At 47.1% G+C, this 19848-nt stretch overlaps 1 protein-coding gene across 5 annotated transcripts in view; it reads right to left on the reverse strand.

The window, feature by feature from the left end:
• Positions 1–19848, reverse strand: part of STAG2 (stromal antigen 2) — a 70068-nt gene that overhangs the window by 49577 nt on the left and 643 nt on the right. Inside the window, exons 1-2 of one of the 5 annotated variants that reach the window (XM_042824790.1) lie at positions 18164–18235; positions 14677–14859 (exon numbers count right to left, since the gene is read on the reverse strand). The exons of 1 other annotated variant lie outside the window; for it this stretch is intronic. The gene's annotated coding sequence lies outside the window, so the exon portion shown is untranslated. Of the gene's footprint in view, positions 1–14676; positions 16090–17985; positions 18114–18163; positions 18236–19848 lie in introns of those variants that run through there. 3 more of the 5 variants (XM_042824789.1, XM_042824793.1, XM_042824794.1) reach the window with 3 other exon arrangements.

Genomic DNA, 19848 nt, shown 5'->3' on the forward strand with positions numbered 1-19848 from the left:
CAACTGGAGGATGTGTAATGTACAAGAATGGCAAAACCACCACAGCCTTAACAGCAGAATGCACCAGTATGAAGTGCAACCACCATCTGAGAAACTAAAAAAGGTTGAAGAAGCAAAGATACCTTTTGATTGACCGGACTCTGCCCATGTCTCCCAGGGAATCAATTCTAATTAAGATCCACATTCATTAATCAGAATAACAAAGCACAGGAAGTGCCAAAAAGCAGGTATCAAACCTCAGTGCTCAATGAGCATGCAGCAAACACTGCCAGACACCAGCCCTACAACAGCCTTTGCCACCTTTGTAGTAGTGACACAAAGAAACAGAAAGTACTTCATCAGAAGTGTTGTTCATAAAGCAACCTTACAGCCCGAGATGTGCTTAATACACTAGCTCTGGCATTCCATGCAGTCTACAACAACAGCAGGCTCAGGAAGGACACCTGACCACTTCTCGCCTAAGAGAACAGCACCAGGTCACTCTCCAATGTATCCAAATACTGATCACTTATTCACAAGCAAAATTATGCTATGCCATTCTCTACTGGACCATATAATGATGTATTAAGTGCATGATGATTACAGACTACAAGCAGCAGTCTACAGCAGTGAAAGCAGAATTATTCTTTATGTTATTTCCACATTTACTTGCGCATTACAGCACAACTCAGTATAGTCTAAAAGAATGCTTTAGGGAGAAAATTTAAGTTGCTTTCCCTCTGATTATTAATGATGTCAGCATATCTTCACCTGACTTTCCCCAGGAATCAACTCCTCCCCATTTGTATGGAAGGCAGATGAATTTTGCAGAGGGGAAGAAAAAAAAAAAAAGAAAAAAATAAGGACAACTGCTCAGCATTACTTTCAGAGGCAGATTTTCACTTTCTCCCATGACCCTAAGAAAGTATTTATCATTCACTTTACACATGGGGTGATTCCTTGGAGCAAACATTTTCCACTTCAAGAACTCTCCAAGAAAGTGTTGTGTCAAAATAGTTCTACCTCTTGAGAGCCAGCAGGAAGCAATGCCATTGGGGGGTTCCCCTTTTCCACACCAAATGGAGGCTAGCATTCATCAACGGAGAGAAAACAAAGTGCCACGGCCAAGGCTTCACCTATTAAGGCATCAAGACCCAGGCACTAGGATGATTAGCTATGCTGAAATGAAAAGAACAAACCTAAGTTTTGTGAGTGATGTCCAACGCTCAGATCCAGCTAACAGACTACACGTGGTTATTAAAGCATCTGCACTCTGAAATCACAATCTCATCTTACACAAGCACCAATGGTTTAAAATATCCACCTGCAGGACAGCAGGAAAATGCACAAGGATGATTCTAAGTACCAAAGAATTTAAACTACTGGATTTGAAACAGCAATTTATGTGTTCATAAGTGACGCTGCCTGTCATGCACAAGATAATTTATTACTTATTAGCAGTTCTAATCTAAGCAACACAAAGGTAGAAGTCCAAAACTCTGGATGAGGTTTTTCCATTTTCTAGAGCACACAACTGAAGATCAAATGGGGCAGAGGGAGAAATTGACAATGTAATCCCCTAAACACATAAATTCCTCTCAAAGACATTGACTGATCACTAGCAAAAGAAGAAGGAACTTTTAACTTACTTGGGAAAAATGAAGCTTTTTGTAGGAAGAACACCTTGTAAACAAGCAACCAACCCTACCAATGTTTCTATCAGCAGAATTGGAAAGAATTCATATTGGAACTGCAAGTACAGGAATCAGCAAAGAGCATGAAAGGTGAACAAAACTGCACAAAGCTGGGGAGGCATCCTTCACAACGAGCAGCAGGGAAATCACAGATGAGAAGGAAAGCAGTGGCCACGTTTAAGTATTCAGTACTAATGGCTGATAATCATATTCTGTAAGCAGCAGGAACAGAGGTGCGATGCTGCAAATGCAATAAATCCCCAAGGAAACAATATGCCTTCAAGATGTTCTCTGGAAACCGCTTGTGCTTGATTAAAGCAGCATCAGTAACACACAGCAGCTACGCACAGGTAGGTAACAAGCATCCTGCCCTTCTAAGGAAGGGGAAAAAGGTGAGAGACCACATGACTTGCATTCATATTTGCCCTTAATGCCACAAGAGTGAAACAAGCGCCAGTGCAATCCTGCAGCCACCATGGGAGAGGGGCACAGGGGCACTCTGAAAAAGAGCAAGGAGAACTTAAGGTGAAAAACATTTGTTATCCCACATTTAGCAAATCTCTGCTCTTACCCAGCAAATTTCGGTACTTGAGCATTTTTAATAAAGTCATTCATGAAAAACATCACTAAGAAAGACTGAAAATATTTTTTAATAATAATTTCTACTCATTTAAAACAAATCTTTCACAAACTTTTACACATGAAAAAAAAAAGTCTCGTGTTGGATGCAAGTTACCTATTCATCAATAAAACTGCTTCAGAACAGAATGAAGAACAGCCACCCACAAACCAAACCCCAAAGAAAACTGCAGAGCTGAAACAGAAAACGTTCACCTCCGTCTTCTTACCCAGGCACATTACAGAAGACAGAACTTCTGCTGCTATGTCAGCCCCAGTGCTACCTGTACTCAGCTGTGGGGAGAAAGCAGCAGGTCGATGCCTCTGAACAAGCTGAGCTCTCAAAACCTCTGAGTATCAGTACACATCCAGCACTCCACGCTGCAGCTCTAACACAGCACAGCAGCACAGGCTCCCTGCGTCCTTTACGATCCCTGACTGATCAGGGAAAGGCACGAGCTGGACTTTTTTACATTTGCTCCATCTCCCTTTAACCCACGGCCATTGTTTCGTGCTTCAGGGAGGCTTCCACAGTTCTCCTCCAATGAACTCTAAATCTTACAAGACACGGCGTAGGGGCAGTCAGGGGACAAACCCAGGCAATAACTCATCAGCTGATGTATCGGTGGTTAGCAACAAATGCTGCTCATGGTTCTACAGCTACAAGCAAGATGACATGCAGAGAAATTTGCCTGCAGAAGGCCTATACTCAAAAAATATCTATCAGAAATATTTGCAAATATTTAGCCACTATTCATTTTAAAAGACAACATTTTCATTAACTTACTCTTGAAAATAGGCAATTAACCTCCCATTTACCCTCCAGACAAGACAAGCTTTGTACAGTTCCCTGAGAACACCACGGTGTTCTCAATCAATAGTACAAGACAAGAAAAAGGAATTTTTAAGTTTAAGCTCCTGTTGCTAAGAACACTGTGCAACCCTTTGAAAATTTTTTTTCTGGAGGCTCGAACTTCACATGGTTTGACCATGTACAAAAACATGAACGATCCAAATCCACACTCTTCTCCCTGACGTGACTGGACACTACTGTACTTAACAGCAAAATGCCACAAGTGCTGATGGCAAGAGGGCTTCCTAGAGGGTATGAGTTCTTTTCAGCTAAGCATCTGCAGTTTCAGCTATGGATACATAATGCAGGAATGGAAATACTTAAGGTGAGCTGGTCAAACGTAAGCAACTGCACAGACCATCCAGCACAGCCAAGCTGTCCATGTGCCACTGCCTACTCTGAAGAACAACTGCAGTGCTGTAGCACGTTCCCTTCAACACTCCCGGGCTGAAGTTCTTGTACCCACACTGTGTTGCAGGCTGGGAGCTCTGAGCCCCCCATCCCCAGCAGCTCTCAGCACCTTTCCTGGGAAGCACCTCACCACCAGGTGAGAAGCAACGTGGATTAAAAAACAACTGCCACCAGAATTATGGTAAGAGAACACTTCTTGGAAGCCTGGAGTAAAACATCCATTCTAACTGAAATTACTAAATACTTTGAAGTTGACTGCCGTACTGTGAAGACCTTCCCTGGGCCTTTTTTCCTCTCCACCAACACACAAGAGCAAAACAAAGTTTTGGTCCAACTACAGCTTTATGAGCCTCGAGTCAGGACAAAGTTGATACGGGGAGCTCACACTCTTGTGATGAGGGATAACAATGCACCTCCCATAAATAAGACCCTTACACTAATGCCCAAAAACCTGCACTCTAATCAAACAACCATTGGAAACATGGAAGAAAACGTGTCGCCATCACTGCCACTTATCCAATTCCACTTGAAACACTGAAGACAGTTCATTTCATAGGAAGAACTATCAACCATCAATGCAAGATCTTGTAAACACTATTAGATAGGGCAGCACTGCCATGCATCTCAGAGAATTCCTAAAGACAGCAGAATTAACATTGGTATAAGACAGATGCTATCCATAAATCTAAATATGTGAGGGCAGGAACAGGGGAAAGGGAGGAGATGAACAGGAAGGGCATGGGGTAGTTCAGGAAGGTAACAACTATCAAACAGAATATCACTTGTCAGCCATAATGAGGTAGACAGCATTTACCTGCCAGATAATTTGGCCTTTATGAAGAAAAATTAGTAGTGCTGTAGTAGTAGTAGTTTCTGTAATATTTTTGCCTGTTTTCATCATGCTCCTACCAAAAAGAAATTCAGTATCAGGTAATAATTCACATTTATCAGCACCTTCAAGAAAAGCACAACCTACAAATTCCATTTTGTACCCCATGCAGCGGCGCAAGCAAGCAGCACCAACATCTCCACTCACCTCTGTTGCCACCATACAGATGGAACAACGCTCAGGGCAAAAGTAACACTGCCTCTTCCAAATAATGATACAACGTTTGCAGAATAAATAACCATATTATAATAAATAACCTTATTACTGAATAAATAACCATCTCGTTCTAGAATAAGACATCAGAAAAACAATCTAAGCACAGGAAGAGCGAACTTACAGGACAGGCAGAAACTGCAGCCAGCTGCCCCAGCTCCCGGCCTCTGCCCACAGGCAGGGAGCTGCTCGATGAGCGCAGGATGCCCACCCAGCATGGAGCTGGCAGCACTTGGTCAAAGCCACCGCAGGGCACGTGGCCATGGGAGCAGGCCCAGCTTACACTGAGGCTTGCGGATGTACCTGTGTGAGTCTGCAGGGACACCACGCAGGGTCTGTCCTGCTCACCAGACATATGTGATTCCACATCAAGTCTGCTCTAGCCTTAAGCTGTCCAACAGCTAGAATGGGTAGGAGCTTTCAAACTACAGCTGTAGCTCTCTTGATCTGTTGACAGTTGGATTCTGAGTGCTTTCAGGCATTTTTCACAAAGGATGGGCACCAAAACAGGATTGTTTTGTGAAGAATAAAAGAATTAACTCAGTGAAGCAATACTTAAACCAATACTAAAGACAACCAAAGCCCAACCTTTACAAAGCTCCTGTTGAATTCAGTGTTCTCCCAGTACCAAGCAGGGAGGTGCAGGAGGCAGGTGCACAGGGAGGCACAGAGCACATGAAGAACCGAACTTCAAATATCACATTACCCACAGGTTACAAAGTTAAACACATCAGCGATTTAAAAAGAAAACTAAGCCTAATCTATCTAGCAGGAGAAGGCAACTAACTCCAAGAGTAAATAAATGTGCTACTTGTCCACTAAAACCAGCGTGGAATGCAACAAAACAAAATGCCTGCATCTGCCTAACTGCATCTGCCTAACCCCGATCCAATGCCACCATCCCAAGGCAGTACTTCCATCACAATACCACATACTTTCTATTACACCTCCCCAAAAGACACTCTTTGCAGCTCAATTCCACATTCCCTGATACACCGTATCTTTACAAATATCTTCTTATCTGACATTAACATTTCTGACAATTCTGTTTCCAGGTCATTTATGTTTCTCTTCAGCTAAACTCCTTATTTTCTTCTCCTTTCAATCCCATCCCACGTATATTCTCCATAGTAAGGCGTTCCTTAGCACTGTTTTCTCAACATTTGAGGGTCCAGTACAACACTGGTGAAATGCTTCTCAATAAACATTTTTTGCATACTGATGGTAAATGTTTTTTGCTTATTCTTCATGACTATAAAGATACATTAATTGTTCTCATTTGCTGTATCATTATACTATTTGAGAGCACAACAACTGCAACAGCTACGGTTTTGTACTATGCCCAGAACAGCAATATTTTTGCAGCAATATGTCAGTTACGCTGTTTGAAGTCTACTCAACTGAATAATTCCTTCACCTCTGTGTTCTCTGAATAAACTGCACAACCCTTCTCCTCTTCATTCGGAGGGTGATGTACTCCCACATAAGTGTCTCCAGAGAACCATAGAACAGAGCCAACAATACGGTGAATTACACTGGTCTGAGGATGCAGACAGCCCGGATTTCTGACGCACTGCCCAGCTGTGATGCACAGACGGACCCGCAACGCGTCCAACTCTGAGCTGTGAAGTCACTTGTGTAGGAACCATCAAATCCTCAAAATGCAGTGATGAGAATCAATGCACTCTCCTCAAGGGTGGGATGATTTACACTCATTTTACTATTGAAAGATGAGCTGGAATACACAATTTGTTACATCTACACTGTACAAGACACGATTGGTAAAACTTAAGCACGCCAACTAGTTCCATTTACTTCCTTCTTTCACAGCCTTTGTCTTTTATATGCCTTTTCATGTTGTCATTCATCCTCAGAAAACCATTTACAGAATCAGTGTGCCCAAATACTACGGATTTCCACTTCCCCCCCCATCAACATTCCTTTCAGTTATCAACTGAAAGCATATTTTATACCAACTTGAAGAAACTGTGTTTCTTTGGCTAAACAACAAATGAAGCTACAAACAATAACCCAACAAAACCAACAGCCGTTTGTTAATAAAAGGGATGGGCAGCTACTGGTGAAAGCAACAGTCCTGCTGCCTGCTTGCTTCTGGTCAGGTCTGCAGGCCAAGGGCACTGCCAGACCCTACGCTGAGCCAGTTGAGCAACCATCTATTAATGTGTTGGATGAATTAGCTTTCCAGTGGTTCAGTAAGTTGAGTGGGCTTGATAAGAGTTGTGCGGCTGGTGCAAGGCCACAGCGGCGTGACGTTCCTGCAGGAGTCATCGACTGTCAAATTATGTCGAAGGAGAAGAGATATCCATGTTGTTCAGGTGCACCACAACTGCTTCAAGCACTGCCACTGGAGGCTCCAAACCAACCTTCTCTCCGTGGCTGTGGCACTGCGATGCACAGCCCGCCCAGCATCCAAGGACCAGCATCCAGAGGTACCAGGGCCCACTACCAGACAGAAGCCTGGCCCCAATGTGCTGCTCTTCCCACAGCAACAAGAACTTCACTCGCTTGTTTTGTAGTGCCTGAAGCTGACAAGCCAACAGCTGATCACCTTTCCTTAAACCCTCTAAAAAAGGCAGCAAAGGCAGCAGAGATGTGACAGAAACATGTGACATCCCTGTTGAACAAAGAAGCTCAGCTCATTTCACCAAGTACAGCTACAAATGGTCTCATTTCAGTTCTCTGATCCATTACTACTGCTACTACTATGTTTTTTCAGCACAGCAGACGTGGTTAGTGCCTGCCATAGCACAGTATGAAGCCGGGACCAGCTTTATTCAATTACAGACAGCACTCACCACCGAGCACTTCACTACTTCAAGTCTGCAGCGATAACTAGTGCTGTTTCTAATGATTTTCTTCATTGATCTGTTATCTTCTAAAATGGTGTTGCTATCAGAAAACAAACAAAATGAAAATTTTTAGGCAGCACTCATCCCTGAGCTGGTTTGACTGACAGTTGGATTATAACTAAACAGAAATACACACATTAGTTGTTTTGAGAGCTCTCATCTTCTGATATTGTATGAAACAGCACCAAGCCTGTATATGGCCTACTTAGGCTTTGTTTTTTTATTGTGGTCTTCATACAGCACACTAGAACACTACTTTTCATAAGAAGGTACATTATGTACCATGTATTTTACACTTCCAGAGACCAGAAGTTCCAAGGCTGTGAATATGCTGTGTCTTACTACAGACACCATCCTCGTGCACCAAAGTTCAATAACATCTGCGTGCAATGAAATTAAACCTGATGAACTGCTTGGCCAGAGAGGAAAAGCAACGGAAAGCAAAGGGCCTGCTTCTATAGGCTTTTCCCCTGACACTTACAGTCAACCTAATGTTACAAGTTACAATTCAAACTTGCTTAGAGAATAATATCAATTCATTCTTAATACTGCAAACTCTGCTGGAGACCATCCATCTCCTTCAGACTGATTTTACTGCATTAACTCAGGCCTCTTCTCACCTCCTGCTGACAACCCTCCAACCCCTGGCTTTCCCAGGTGTGCTGCACCTGACCCCAGGACACCAGGCCGTCCTGGCACAAGAACAGAGAGCTGCTGCAGCACAGAACCCACCTACCTGCAAACTGACCTCGGCATTTCCTCCTTTGAGTCCATGCTGTTTCCAACGCAATTTACTATGTGCAGACCCTCCTAAATTTTCCTCTGACTCTCTGAGGAGAAGACAAAACCTTGAACCGTAAGAGCTGCTCAAGCCTCTATTCAGAAGGATGCTTAAGGTGGAAATGCATCCAATTTCCATGCAGACACATATCTACCACCTTCCATTAGAGAAGGAAATATTTCAAAATTTCTTTAAAAGAAAAACAAGCAGGAAAGCAGTCTGGTTAACACAAGCTAAAACATACATCTACACCATTTCCTGCAGAAATTGCCACTTAGCTTTCAAAGTAGAGTTCAGGATCCTAGTAAAAATGTCCACAGCTACCATTGTTTCGGCACTGTGAAAACTGCACTGAAACTCACCCACCTCCTGCTCCATGAGTTCGTCCTGTTAGCCGTATTCATTCACCAGTTAACTGAAAATTACCATTTATATGCCATAACGTAGACAGGGAGAACTTCAGTGACTTTTACGTACACAAACACAGGCAGTAACTGAAATCAGTTCCAACTTAAAACTAAGTTTCAAGACAAATGAATGACGGCTCTTCAGAAGCGTGCTCACAATAACAGTATCACTTGCTACTGCTCCTCAAAGTGAAAAAAAAAAATAGACATTAATGCAGCAGAAACAAAAACTAGCACAGAAAAGACCGGAATTCCACACAGAAAATGAGCAAACTGCCATTCTTTCCAGCAGGCAGCATCCTACAACACACAGCCCTCCTGAAGAGTCACACCATACTCCATCCGTCACTTTCCCTGCATCACACTGCCAGCACAGTGGTGACAAAAATGGTACATTAATAAGATGGCAAAGATTAGTCTTAAGTATGCTGCTTACAGCATTTCATTCTCCTGACATTAAAAAAGAAGGGGTCATAACCGGCTGTTACTGATTTGTAGTGACAGAAATTGGGCTCGAACGTTAAATAAAGATTAGTTAGTATTTGCAGACGACTGTGAACATACGAAATGCTATGTAAGCAGCAAGTATTAAGTCTTCCCACACACTCACTTTGGCATGCCTCCAAGCAGGGAAGTCCCACAGAAACATTTTTACAGCAGTAAAGAGAACCTGATACAGATCAGGCAATCACAGCAACATCCACAACAGCCTTTCCAAGAAGCACCTACAGGACTGGGAAGCCAATGCCCAACAGCCACGTTCGCATCCTTCTACAAAAATTAGACATCAAAAAGCAACTCCTCTCCCAAGGCAGCTCGTACAGAAGGATACCAACAACCTGAACCTCTGCGGTCCTCGCCACAATCCAAAGTGATCTACAAAACTCCAAACATTTTGTACATCTGGTTCTCTGGCTGTCTAGTATTTCTGACCAGACTGCAACTCCGCAGCGCAAAACATACAGCCTACAGCATAGCTGTCACTTTGATTATTCACGTAGAAGCTTATTTTCAGCAAATCACAGCTTCTGCCTAAAGCAGACCAGTTTCCTCAGATGCAAACTCCGAAGTGGTGAGGAATTAAGCAGTCTATTACATGCCACAGTTTCTGATCAGTTAACAGGAAAGCTTCTCCTGAACACGTAAGGAAAACCACCATCCTCTACCTGAAGGAAAAATCAGGTAATTCCACCTATTCAAAAAAGAAAAAAAAAACAAAAAATGTGTTTGGTTAAGCTTTCTTCCAGCAGCAGGAAAAAAACAAATTGCTCTGAACAAAAAGGGGTAGAGAGAAGAGCAGGGAGGTGCGTTCAGGCATCAATTTGTCTACTTTCCAGAAGTTGAGCAGGAGACGAAGAGGGAGGAACAGGACTTATTGAGTAGGGTGGCCCACATCAGCCTGTTCACAGAACGTGGACCTACACCAGACCTCAAGTGTAGAACTGGCACTACAGCTTACATAAACCACGGAAAACTCCAAAGTGCAAAGGCTCATAATGAGATCTAACCACAGCAGGCTGGTACGCATCCAACTGAAGCAGGAGGTCTAGCAGGGTTCTGACAACAGCACCTGATTAACTGCGGTGAGGCCAGAAGAAGTCTCATGCAGAGGACGTTCCTGTCACCACGATCCCAGTTCTCCCTCATCTCCTGCACCCCACCCCAGCTAACACCTGGGCAGCATCCCGTGGGGTGCAGGCGGAAACCAAACAGAAACGCACGTGATCTTCCTGCCTGCATACATTAATGCAAATCAACAGCAGTCCCAAATTTCCTCGCAGAGCTCTAACTGATCTAGTACAGAGTGTGTAACATTTCAGACAGAAAAAGATAAAAGGGAGATCACAGCACAGATTATAGGATTACTTTTGGAACTGGCACATAGCCCAAACGGTTTTTCAGAGTAAGATCAGGTAGGAAAGCAGATGACAGCAGGAGTAGTTTTATTTGCCCAGCCCTGCAGTAACTGAAGGCATTCCCACCACTGCCTGCCCAGACGGCCAATGCAGCACCTCTGGGACCCAAAGGGACGGCGCTGCTCAGCACCTCCTTCCTGCTGCCAGGAGCCCTGTGCCCTTCCACCCATGGGCTCCACGGGGATTTAGGCATTCACCATGCAGAAAACCACTCCTGCTCCGCAGCTCGGCTCCTCAAGGCAGGTTCACCTAAGGGGTGCAATCAGGCAGAAAGAGCCACAGGAACAGAGATGTGCGACCACTCCAGGATCAGGACCATCCCACCAGTGGAAGCAAGGCACTGCAATGGCCTGGTGGCACAATGAACACCATCTGCAGGTGGAATAGGCCAACAGAGCTCAGTGAACATGAACATGTGCTCCAAAACAACTCCTGGTTACATAAGTGCCCAATTTGGGCCTATCATATCAGTTCCAGCAAGTCTCTCTCCATCACTGCCCTCTACGCATTACGAACAGCTCTTCATTTTCAACGGATTGCCAGCTTGAGCTCCTACAGATCCACCCAAAGGATTTGAGAAAATAACCTTCCTACATTTAAGGCAAACATCCATACTTCCCATGTCTAACTGGACAACGCGCTCCACGACTCAGACTTTACATGACAGCCATCATCTATGCCTGATGGAGCCAACAGCCTAATGGCAGCATGCTTCACTACAGAAGCAACAGGAAGGTGATGCAGCTGGACACATAACATGCTTTTCAAATGGTTCCAGCAAGCACACACACCTTCCTCCACTTCCCCATCTTCTTCAGTACAGTTCTGTTTACCTGGTAACCCCACCTCATCTCCTAGGATCCCTTAATATACACTCTCAAATTACGTTTAATGAAAAAAACACACTTGAAAAACACCAACAAATGTCTTAGAGCTCCAAACTGCTTAGAACATGGCTGCAATCTTTAATCTAGAACTGTTCACATTTTCCTCTTCACTGGAGACAGAGGAAGCCTAAGCCCACTTGCAGGTTTACACAAGAATCCATTAATCCACTTTGTAAACACAACTTCCCTAACCAGTTTTGAATTCAAGGTATGCTTACTGTCATTTATATCCCCTTGGAACAGAGGAAAAAACCTGAGAATTCCATTTTGTACAGACTGTTATTGTTACTCGATGAATCTTAATGCCTGACCTACTGCGTGGGAAGGGAATTACATGATTGCACATTAGCCATTTTTGGATCGTACTGACGTGTGCAGTTTGCCATGGCCCCTCTTTGAGGCACAAACATGCAACCTTGAAGAAGAGAACCTTATTAACTTCCATAACAATACCCCATCAGTGAGCAGAACTGAGCAACACAACCAGAAAGGCAAAGCAATGCAGCAAGAGAAACAAAGCGCCTCAAGGCTGATTTGTCTGATTATTTTCAAGTGTCAAACCACAGGTCTCCCAGTTTGCACAATTCCTTCTGTTCTCTACTAGCACAGTAATACCACACAGGCACGTGGCTGCATCAGCAACATATTTTAATTGATAAATGTTTTGAAAATTAAACAAATACTGACATAAACACATTGGTTTATAAAATACGGCTTATCGACACTGGATGGAAGCCCAATTAATAAAACACTCAGTAGTGGAGGTGAACGTAAGCCAGCAGCACGTTACAGGTAAGAAAAAATCAAATCGTGCTCCATCCCTGAAGCGTGTGTTTAATAAAATATTACCATGCCTGGCAAATCAACTGTGCAAAAGCCAGCTACACCTTTTCTGCCCAACCACTTCTTAGGCCACCAACAACCAGCTGCACTACAGAGGTGACAAAGCTACTGGGGCAGCCTTGCCTCCTGGTACCCATAGTTTCCAATGAGCTGCAGGTTTCTAGAAATAATACTTATGAGAATTAATAAAAATATCGCTGCTTAAATATGAAAACTGAAGACACAGTACTGGAAAATCGTTTGATTGGGGCATGAGGACACTTCAGTGAGCGGGTGAGTCACCCAGGAAAGGCAGGTTTATTGGCAGGGCCTTGTCACAGATACAGAAGTGAAGCTGGAGGCTGGGTACCAAGAAAAATAAAGACAGAAAATGTGACCAAAGGGAAGAGGAGAATGGGCACCGAAAGGTACTTCTCTCTTATTCCCACAGTTATTACCAATAAGGAGCATAGAGCATAATCAGATCCAAAACAGGTTTGTAGCTTCCCCAGCCTCCGTCATCAAGGACTACTTCCCAAACTTACAGCAGGGTACAGGCAGGGAATTAATTTTGCCAGCACCGTAAGACAACTTCAGTCCTTCCAAATGAGAGCAGCGTAAGTTCCCAGAGTGTGACTGCAAAAACGCTACTTCTGAGGCACCCAGAGCACGGCAGGACCAACCCCTCCAGCGGGGTCCCCCAACCTGACCACAGGCTGCCCCGCATCGCAGCGCCCAGCTCCGTTCCGCCCGCTAAAGGAACAGCTTGGCACACGGTTTTCCAAAAGGCACCTAAAGCAACAATAAAAATAGAACAGCACATGGCAGCGTGCCAAACCAGAACTCTCCCGTAAGAATACAGCTGAAGTACCAAAATAGGTGAAAATAATGAAACTCGAAAATTACTTTTGCTGCTATTCTTACATTATGAAGATCACGTTCCTTCTTTTTCAAGGTAATTGAAATGAAAGCAGTTAAGTCTGTATCCTTCTGACTTCCCATTTGTCTGCTACAAGCATAGCGAGGCCATATTTACACTGCAGTCACTGCTCATCCTCATTTTAACAAGTTTTTACCAAGTTTCCCCTGTTTTGTCCCTTGGAAAAAAAACACTGGAATGTGTCAGCTGCCTGCTTCCAAGAAGATCACACGTGCAACAAAGGTTACTGCCAGTGGTCAGGACGTAGTGTCTTGTTACTCAAACAAATTGAATTATTTGGCTACTGCATCCATAACCATACAAAATATCCTATTACAGGACTCACATCATCTAAAATCACACTCAAATTAAAAACTAGAGACCTCAAATGCATGCTGCATTAATTACAAAACTGCATTTCTGACATTTATTACTCAAAGTGATTTTTATTACCCCTGTTTAACTACAAAATCAACTACCCACAGTCAGAGAATAAAAGTACCAGAAATAGGGAGATTGAACAGTCCCCTCAAATCACCCCACACAAACTATCCTCAAACTCAATTCAAACAAATAAAACCAGCCAATTACATTACCTGCAAATTATCTGCTTACTAAGACTTGATACTGTCTAAATTCCCAGCGTTCATCCACGTTACGAGGCGACCTGAGATTTTTGCCCAAAGGAATAGCAAGTAATTGCATTAAAAACAGAAAGGTCTCTTTTTCAACAGCTTATCTTTATTTGCAAAAAAAGCAAAAGTCTTTTTTCCCCATCCGACGTGCTGCAAGGAAGGCACTCTCTCATAAAACTTATGCTGACATTCCAGTTACGTAAAAAAGGCAATTCAGGCATGGCCAAGAAGTGCAATATTACCTCAAAAAGTACTCATGTCTTTTGAGGCCAACGGTGTGTATGGAACAGTAAGAAAACAGCTGTATTAAGTCGTCTTTGCTGCCCAACGATTACAAGAGCAGCTCTCCCAGAAAGCACCGAGTGCCCCATGTGTGCCCCAGAAGCAGCCAAGGCACCGCAGCAGCAGACACGGCACGAGTGCACAGGTGGCAGGAGCTGCCCTGCACAATGCAGGCACACTGCATGGTAAAACCCATCACTTGAGGCTTTTTTTCCATAATGGAAGAGTCACAGGCCAGCGTGTGGCAGTTTGCTTGTCACATCAACCCTAAGGCAATGGGAACAAACACAGGAATGCCTCCATCTTCAGAAGCTGCACAGAAATCTGCTGTAAAAACCAAATCTTCTTCCACTGAACCTGAGCACTCCTGCTCCTCTAATCCAGCAACTAATATTCACTGAAATAAATGCAAAGAGAAGTAAGATGTAAGAGGCAATGTAAGTGCAGCACCAACAATCCATGAGACTGGAGAACAGAAAAGAAAGCAGGTACCAGCGCACCAAAAAGCCAGGCATGCTTTCCTCTCCAGACACTTGGCTTCCAGTGGGCACTGTCACTTCTCAATCACAGATCAGTCAGTCCTCCTGTGTATGCCAGTCTTCTCACGTCTACACGTTCTTCCAGTCATTCTCTTATGCTCTTTTACAAAAAATACTTCTTCCCTCAGTGAAAGTTATAGCAACCTACAGCAAAACAAAACAAACACAGAACACAACAGAGCAAACAATAAAGTACATCCAGGGCTACACAGCAGTTGCAAGGCAGTGAACTTTTAATTTCCACCTGACGTTGCAATAAGATGAAGTAACAGCATACAAATGTGAGTCCATGTGCACCTTATTTCTACACTCATTGGAATAAATTGGTTTAAAAAGCAGATTGTGCTTCTCCAAATGACTGCAGCCAGTGAAGACCAGAAAAGAGCTGTCACTGAAATACAAAGGGCTACCTAAGAGCCCTCCAGGACCCCATTTTTCCACGTCCCCTTCTCCAAAGCCAGGTGCCAGACCTCCTCAGCTCCATTCAGTCCAGGGCACTCAGTGAGATGAAGGCAGGGAGCCTCACGTGCCTTCTTTTCCACCCAGTACCTCGCCCATCTGTGGTTTCCTTAATAGCGCAAAGCTTGGAAATAAACAAATACTAAAAACACAGCACTGTGAAACGCAGCAGTGCTGTAACACATTTAGGACTTGATCCTGGCCACCAAACTGAACGAACGTGAACAGAAGGCAGCTTTTGCACTGATACCTAAGAAAACGTTTGACTGCTCAGATAACAGTCCCTCAAGTCTCCCAACACGAACAAGCCAGCACCAGCACCAAATTCATCTGCATCTGAACGAGGGCCTTGTTCAGGAGCTTCTCTAACTCCATGTTTACTCTCCAAAAGATCCAACCTGACCAGATCTCATGAACCACAACATGAGAAAAGTGAGTTCAAAGAAAACAGATTCCAATAAAATTTTGTATGAATTCACATTCTGAATCTCCAGCTCCCAGAAGTTCTCACTGTACAACACAAATAAATATCAGACCTTATTATGAGTCATGTTACATCTCAAGGCTCCTCCTCAAACTGCAGATATCTGACCTGTTGGAAACAGGTGTTTTTTTTCAAATATAAAAAGCCAACTGATGGCACTGGACTAATGTTTAGATGCAAAAACCATTGACAGAATGGTGAAAGAGTCGAATGGTGGAAAGAACCTTTATAAAAAACATACTAAAACAAACTCTTCAGCGACACAGACATAACACAGCAAAGCCTACCCAAAGGTCTCCCTGCCAAACATACCACACCAGGACAAAACATCCAGCACCCCTGCCCTGCAGGCTGCCCTGCCAGCACGGCTTCCCCACCATGCCGCTCCATGGTGCTATGGGAGGCAGGCCCTCAGCTGCCCCCAGTGCCTTGCAGCCACACGGGCTCCCAGAGCTGACCCAGGAGCCCAGTGCTGGCAGCATTGCGGCCCAAACTGGGCACACGGTGAGCTCCTCCCTGGCAGAAGGAACCCCAGGACTTGTCCAGGGGCACGCAGTCAGGACAGGACAGAAGGGGACCACTGAGGTCAGTGACAGAACAGTTTGAGACCATCAAAGATTCCCATTTTCACTTCCCATTTGAGTTTAGAAGTGGAAGTGATCTTAAATGTCGGACTGCTCTGAATCTCAGCCGATGCACTAGGACTGCGTGTCACGTGTAAGTTTTTGGGATGTGTGGAACAGCCCTTTCCACTCCACCATGGATTCACTGTGCTCAAGCTTCCTGTTCCCCATCCAAAGCCCCACTTGCCCACACACCCATTTCCCAAGGACTGGTTATTGCTTCATTCTCTCCCTTCTTTGTCACTGATCCTCATATAAGAAAGCTGAAGTTTTCATAATGTGGACATGTTTCTTTATACCAAGAAAATGACCAGAGCTTAACAGTCTTAAGCTGTTAATAATGTTGGCTGCTATCAACCACTTCCTTCCATTAAAGGACAACTACTGAAGCAGATGAAGCCCAGAAGAACAGCATCCAGCTGACAGAGGTACAATCTATAAGGCATCCCTTACCCAATCTGTTCCCTTGATTCCTCACCCAAGAACAGACAGTACCACTTTGGAAATTCACACCTACAGCATCTGCTGAGGGTTTTAAATTACTTGGAGAAGAAACGGTCACACCATTGGCAGAGATCACAGCGAGCTCAAAACCTCAGCTCCTTCAACAAAGCACAGGATTGCAAGAACACAACCAAGAGGCCAAAATAGCCAGCACCAACACTTGCTTACTTCTGGGATTCACTTGATAAAAACAAGCAATTCAAGTGCTGAGGGGCCTCTGCGAAACACACAGCACGCAAATTCCAGAAAACCAAACTTCTCCTATATTTGCCTGCAGCAACAAACTGAGGCAATACCACTACAGACGAGAATGACAAATGGGGACACTCCAATCATTCTAAATTTGAACTGCAAATGACAAAGAACAATGTAATAAAAAGGTTCACAGCACTCTGATGCTAAAGTCGTTCCATGATTTAACTAAGCCTCCTGTACTTGCTCCCACCACCGAGTGCACACTTTCAAGTGGTCTGTAGCCTGCAGCCATCTTCTACAGGCGATTGCAGTGCCATGTAATATTCAAGAGAACCTGTCCACATTGCTTTGTTTAATACACAAAACCTAAGAACATTGATGCTGTTCATAGACTGGGTTGAAACAGAATAAGGAGATCATGTATCAATGTTCTCCACGTGGCTCCCAAGTGGGAGTGACTTCATTCTACACATCTGCATCTTTAAATGCATTAGGATGTAAACCAGGAATGCTATATATTTATGGAATTTGAGTTAACAACCAGCTAGTCTAACATTCCTATTTTTAAAACTGAATGCTCCTTAAGCAAGTAACGACTTTCGAACTAACTATTCCAATAAGCTACGAAGCTACCAACCTTTTGTAGTTACAAAGATTCCAAATATATTCTATGCACTGAACTCTGAGCACTACGAACCCCTTTGGTGGCACCGGTGAGCTCTGCTTTCAACTGCAAACTATGGAGACCTGGTGAGTCAAAGAGCCGTCCACAACTTGAGCCAGAGTGCTGCGGCAGGGCACCGGCCGGCCCTCACAGCACTCATGGGCTGCACTCGGTTCTGACCTCCTGAAAATGTAAATGAGAGGAAGAAAACCACATACACAGCTTTGGCCCAGGTAGGCAACAGGGGAGGTGTCTGAGCGTGATGAAATTCCACAGCCAAACTTACGCATCTCCCCAGCCCCAGTTTTGTTTCCTGTTTGTTTACCCAACGGTAAACTCACCGCAACAGCCCCAACTTCCCAGATTTCCCTCCCTGGCTGCTCAAAGGGCACAGGATGGCGGGGCCCTGCTGCCATCATCAGAGGTTCACCCGTGCAGGGAGCGCTGGGGGCGAGCAGGCGGCACCAGGAAGGCACAGACGAAGGCCCGCGTCGCACTATCGCTGCGGTATTCGTGTACCTGCGGTAACTGACCCACGCGCGGGCGTTCTGGCGAGCGCCGGGCAGATCCACGCCCCAGGAACGGCAGGAAGGGGCGGAAGGACGGCTCTAGGGGAGGGGGCACGGAAACGGGGAAGAGCCGGGCGGAGAGCGCCCAGAAGCGGCGGGGAGCCGCCGGGACCCGGCGCCGGGGGGCCGCAGCGCCGCAGGAAGGGCGCAGCACCGCTCGGCTCCTTCGAAAAGGGGCTCGACGCCGCAGCAGGGAGCGCCGAGGCGGCCGCGCGGGGCTTCGAGGCCGGCGCTCCCGGCGGCGTTCCCTCGCCTCCCGGCCCCGCGAACCCGCACGGCTCCGGGGCCGCGGGCCGGAGCTCGCCGGGCGATGGGAGGAAGCGGCCGCCTCCCGCCCGCTGCCGGCCAATGAGCGGCGGGCGCGGGGCGGGCGGGGCGCGGAGGCGCCCGGCGGCGGAGCAGGCCCGGCGGGGCCGCGCGTGACGCACTTCGGTAACACGAGTCCCGCCCGGCGCCGCGCGGCCCCGGCCCGATGGGCCCCGGGAAAGGGGGGGGCGGGGGAGCGGGCGGGCTGCAGCGGGAGGGGCAGCGCTTCCACACGGCCCAACACCGAAGGGAAGGGAAGGCGGGCGCGGGTTGGGGCCGGGCAGCGCGGAGAGGAGAAGGGCGAGCGGGGCTACGGGAGCCCGCGGGGAGCTGAGCGCGGAGCCGGGGGAGAAACCGACCGCGAACGCAATAATAAAAAGGAGAAGCCCCGAGCTCCCGGCCGCGCCGAGCTCCGCACCGCGTCGGCGGCTGGAGTTGGATCCGGGCTTTATTTTATGTTATTTTGGCCGTCAGTCCGCGTACAGAACACGAGCGGGGCAGCAGCTCGGCCGTGCAGGGCGGAGCGCCCCGAACAAAAGTGGCGCCAAAAGCCCCCGGCACGGCCGCCGACCTTCCGCCTCCTCCTCCTCCCCCACCGCAGCCGCCCAGGCTCCGGCTGCACCCCGCAGCACGCGGCCCGGCCCGCTTCGCGCACAGTCAGTCACCGCAATCACCACCGGCAGCGCCGCGCCGACCCGCCCGGCTCTACGCGCTGCGGCGGCCGCCCCGAGGCGCTCGGAAAGGCCGCGGGGTCCCACAAAGGCCCGGCCGCGCGAAGCGGGGCAGCGCAGCTACAGCGGGCGTCGTCGGGGCGGGGGGGGGGAAGAACGGCCCGGGCCTTCGGAGCGCTCCTGCCGGCCCCGCTCCGAGCAGAAGGAGCCGACGAAGGAGCGCGTCGCGCCGAGCCGCGGCCGGGCGCCGTCGGGCGCGGGCCGCGATGTCCCCGCACGTCCCGGCTCGGCCCCCGGCGGCCGCCGCTCCGTTTCCCGTCGCCCTCCTCCGCTCCGGCCGTGCCCTCCCCGCCCGGCGGCGCGCACACAATGCCCGGGTCCTCCATCTTGCCGGCAGCCGCCGCTCGGCTCGGGGGAAGGGGGAGGAGGAGAAGGAGGTTCTCCATTTTAGCTCGCCGAGCGCCGGGCCCGGCCTGCCCGCGGCCCACCCCGGGGCGGAGGAGCCGTGCCCGCGTGCCCCGCGCCAAGGGGCCGCTTTCGGGGCCCTCCGCTCTCGGCCGCTCTCGCGCCCCCTCCCCGCCGCGCGCGCCGGGGTGGGGGGTGCCGGCGCGGCGCGGGGCCCGGAGCGTTTTGGCGGCTCGGCCCCGCCGTCCTCCAT

This window comes from Centrocercus urophasianus, unplaced genomic scaffold (genome assembly GCF_019232065.1).
Source record: "Centrocercus urophasianus isolate 14NV4802_14NV808 unplaced genomic scaffold, USGS_Curo_1.0 seq_24, whole genome shotgun sequence".
Lineage (NCBI taxonomy): Eukaryota > Metazoa > Chordata > Aves > Galliformes > Phasianidae > Centrocercus > Centrocercus urophasianus.